The sequence below is a fragment of the Dipodomys spectabilis genome, unplaced genomic scaffold (genome assembly GCF_019054845.1).
Source record: "Dipodomys spectabilis isolate Male_0828 unplaced genomic scaffold, ASM1905484v1 ptg000479l, whole genome shotgun sequence".
Lineage (NCBI taxonomy): Eukaryota > Metazoa > Chordata > Mammalia > Rodentia > Heteromyidae > Dipodomys > Dipodomys spectabilis.
In genome coordinates this window covers 560479-565201 of record NW_024871156.1, presented here as the reverse complement: position 1 = coordinate 565201, position 4723 = coordinate 560479, and the positions used below count along the sequence as shown (strand labels likewise).

Sequence of the window (4723 nt, the reverse complement as noted above, 5' to 3'; positions counted from 1 at the left end):
TGTTTGTAGGTGAACACTGGACTTCGATTTCTATCTTAGCTGTTGTTGTGAATAATGTGAATAACAATGAATTACAGATATATTTATGAGTCACCCAGAGAGAAATAATCACACGATTGGTGGGACAGATGATATTTCAACTTTGGATTTCTTTAGAAAACTGCATACTACTTTCTACAACGAGAACACTAACCTGTATTTTGACCAAGAGTGTTGAAAATTTCCTTTTCTCCACACTGTCGCCAGCCAACATTATTACATTTTGAGTTTTTTTAAAGGGCAGGTTTTTACTGTGTGCAGTACCCAAGACTGGCCTTAAACTCAAATCCTTTTACTCCAACCTCCAATCACTTGGAATTACCAGCCTTTACCTCCACACCTGGTTCCTTGGATATTTTTTATAAGAGTTATAATAGTTAAGAAGTAGCATCAAAGTAATTTTGAATTGCATTTCTCTAATGACTTCTGCTCACAAAGCATTAAGCTAGCACAGAAGTTGTATTAAATACAAATTTGTAAATCCGCAGGCAATTTTCAGGGCTTTTTGGAAAACATTTCTATTCAGAACTTTTGTCCATTTTTAATCGTTTCTTGTTAATCTCATCTTTAATCTCTCTATAGAAAATCAATAATTAATTCAAGGTAGTAGAAAGGAAAAAAATTAAGCAGCTCCTAAAATTTTAAAATTTTTAATAACATGATATTGCTTAAATCATTTTCTGTTAACGCTTGAGACTATGTAACTCAATTTAGTTAGACCTTTTACAAGGCTATATATATTTTATTTATTTTACTTTGATTGTTCTTTCCAAAGCCTGTACGGCTAATTTCACTTGCTTTCTTTCAGTCTCATGTAGTTCAGATTTCAAACTGAAGAATAAATGGAAGGAAGCAAACAAAAAATACAGTTCCCCTCATCTGATGATGCCTCTACAAGAATGAGGAAAGTGTTCATCCTTCTAAAGACCTATGATAAAATATCAAAAAGACATTTTATTCTTCTAGATCTTCCTTATCTTTGCTATGTAACTTAAATGAAGTAAAACACAGTATACTGCTCAGATACTTTTATGTTTTATCAAGTTTGCACATTTTTATATGGATTTCACCTCAGTCTACAACATTCCTTCATTGTTCTGTCTCTGATATTTTTACACTATCACGACATAAGATAACCAGTTTGATTTACAGCATGAGAAGTTATCCACCTGGCTTCCTTGGAAGCTGAGCATGGTCAATAGATATTACTTCTGGTTGCTAACTCTACATGTAATGGTTTCTGTACTACTTATCATATTCTATTTAGTATTTAAAAAAGAATGCTGGCTAAACTCAAAGGTCATTCATAGGTTTATGTTAAGTGTTTCACAACTTTTATTCTCTTACTTCTTAAGATAACATTTGGTATAATGCTAATGTTATTACCATTGTAGTGTTGGGAAAAATTGTAGTAAAAAACTGTAAGTGCATGGCCCAAAGATACACACAGTGAGGAAGGAAATGAGTCAAAGTTTCCAAAAGTCTTTCAGCAATACCAAAAAGGTGGGTAAAATCTCTCCATTCTCTTATACTCTCAATTCAATATTCATATTGTCCAAGAAATAATAGCATAGCAAATATTTCCCATGGTGATTGTTTTCTGTCACATTTTGTCTTCAACACAGAGTGTGTTGGTGACCTTAGGTTATCATGCACAGAGCTGAGCTTACAAATTGAGGTCCGAAGACAGCCAAATTTCTTCTGTCCCACAGTTCCAGTTTCTTTTTTAAAAAGTACTAAAACTTTTAAATATCATCACTTACTATCTTTTAACAATCCCCAAACGAATTACATTGACATATAATCACTCAAATGTCTTTCAAATTCGGTGATGATAAAACAGGCCCCCATGAAGTAAATTTTCTTTTACTTCTAAAATTGTTCTAAAAGCCTTGTGCTGGCTGGTCTCACCTATAATCCTATCTACTCTGAATATTTGCTCAGGAGACTGAGATCTGTGGATAACACTTGGGAGCCAATCAGGGCCAAAAAAAAAAACTTCATGAAATTATTTTTCAAAATGTTTAATGAACTAGCAAAGAGCCAAGAATTGCTTATATCGTAGCTTATATCGTAGCTCACCAATCTAGATAGGAAAGGCCTAGTAAGGCCTTGAAGCCCTGATTTAAATTCTGAGCATTCCAATATACATGCAAGGTGTTTGTTCTCATGCACGTGCGTGTATGCTTGCGCGCTGCCGCACTCACACACACACACATTTATTCAAATTACCTTCATATCAGTGTTCTGAATTAATTTCTTTGTTAACAATATTATATGGGTAAAATAGAGGAAATAAACTCTTCCACCTAAGAACATTTTTATATGTTTTTTTATGGTAATAATACTGTGCAGAGGGGTCACATTTACATGAACAAGGAAACTAGTAAGTTTCCTAACAAGCATTGTTACCTCCTCCTTTATATTTCCCCTACCATCCCTTCCCTCCCACCTCCACAAGTACACTCCCCTCCCCCTTCCTTCCTCCGCCTAAATTGTAAAGTTCATTTTTCAACATAGTGTCTTGTGCATCTCATTGTTACAATGGGTCAACCTGTATCGCTATTTGAGCATTTTTTCCCTTCCCCTCCCCAAATTAGAGAAGCATACATACAAGATGTAAGTGTACCAACTTCAAATACAGAGAAAACAGGGGTTATAGTGTGGGGAGAAACATACAAAAAACAAAAAAAATGACATCACACATTATAAGTACGTTAGAAACAATAGCAAGAAACAAAAACCCACTTGTGTCCCTAACATGGGGTTCAATTTCTTTAACATCATCTTATCTGGTTATATGCACATATCTTTTGAACTTTTCTGCTTATCCCAGACATACATTCATTATTGAAAATAAGGGAAATCATGGGACCTATATTTCTTTGGACTTGGCTTACTTCCCTCAATAAATTTTTTCCAAGTCTTTCCATTTCCTAACAAATTGGGCGATATCATTCTTTCTGATGGAGGCAAAGAATTCCATTGTGTATATATAACACATTTTCTTGATCCATTCATCTAATGGGGGCATCTGTGTTGGTTCCATATCTTAGCTATCGTAAATAATGTTGCAATAACCATAGTTGTGCTGGTAGTTTTAGTATGGTCTTTTTTATGATCATTTGGATGAATCCCCAAAAGTGGGATTACTGTGTTATAGGGGAGTTTTATGTGGAGTCTTCTGAGGCACCTCCATACTGCTTTCCAAAGTAGTTGAACAAGTTTATACTCCCACCAAGAATGCAGTACGGTTCCCTTGTGGCCACATACGTTTCAGCATCTGTTGCTGTAAATATATGGAACGCTCCAAGACTTTGCATGTCATCCTTGCAGAGGGTGCATGCTAATCTTCTCTGTATCGTTCCAATGTTAGGGTATGTGATGCTAAATTGAGCACAGAACAGTTTTTATATATAAAGTATAATTTTTAATTGATTTTATTAAGCTAGGCAATTCAACAAAAAGTAAGTTCCAAAGAATTGTTGTGAAATTATAGAATCATGTATTTCTTACATAAGCACACAATTAAGAATAAAATCAAGATAGACATGCCAAAAACAAAATAATTCCAGATATTTGTAGTTCAAGAGATGTGTAGGAGGAGAAATTCAATTATTCTATACAAGGCACCTGTCAAAATGAACATTGCAGCAAGTGTTAAGGTTTGTTAAAAGTTTTAATGTTTTAAATATGCTTAATTTTGGGATTTTGCTTATATATGCCAAAAATAGGACTGTTTGGCAGGTATAAAACTTTTCTGTAAAGTATTTAAGATTTATGATAGCAGACATTAAGTACTAAGTATGTACATTTCAGAGTTTATGGAAACTTTATTAATGAGAAGTTGCAAAGTCTTTGTGTAAAGGAGCAGAGTGAAGAGTTACGACTTTAACTACACAGTTTCTGTTAAAAGTTTAGTGATTCCTTACTTTATTTGTTAGCAAGGAATAAATGATGATATAAGCCATAATGTACACATGTATGTTACTATTCATACACATACATATTCTCATGTATACATGCACCCATGGAGAAAGACACATATTTACAGCCAACACAAGTTTCACCAGTTGTTGAATATGCCTTAAAAGGAATAATTGGAACAATATACGTTGAAGATGTATTTGTCCCTAAGAGTTCATTTTCCACTCTTCTTATCTCTTAATACTGGTAGTTTTAGAGAGATTTGACTTTCAAAATGCAGTACAAGTGATAGCAAGTCACTTGGAAACCTCAGTAAGTATAAGTCTTATGGTGTCTCCCTGCTCCTCACGGAATGCTTACTCTTGTAGACATTCTCAACAACCAAAGTAGCAGGAGAATACCCTGGTAAAGAGTAAAGTTATAAGGCTTTAAATGGCATCCTTACTTGAGCTCTTTTTCCAACAACCAGCATGAATTCCTAGGCAGATGAGTGAGTCCTCAGAAAACTGGACTCTACATATACATTTAACTAACCCATGTGAAAATTCCTAGGTGAGAAATGCTGACTGAGGTCTTGCTGATTTCCTGGCGAAGAAAATAAGAAAAAAAGAAAGTATTTTTAATGTTTTAATGTTTAAGAATAATTTGTAACCTGTCAATAAATGTGTAGAACACAAATACCAACTGACAAAAAAATGATGGCATTTCATTTATGTGCTCTTGGACTTGGGCAGTGATTTTAGATGTGTCTACACAA

At 34.2% G+C, this 4723-nt stretch overlaps 1 non-coding gene across 1 annotated transcript; it reads right to left on the bottom strand.

Annotated features, from left to right (window-relative positions):
* Positions 1-3332: 3332 nt before the first annotated feature.
* On the bottom strand, positions 3333-3439 carry LOC122098472. Its single transcript, XR_006145741.1, has one exon. It is a non-coding gene; the product is annotated as a U6 spliceosomal RNA (small nuclear RNA).
* Between the last annotated feature and the right edge of the window lie 1284 nt (positions 3440-4723).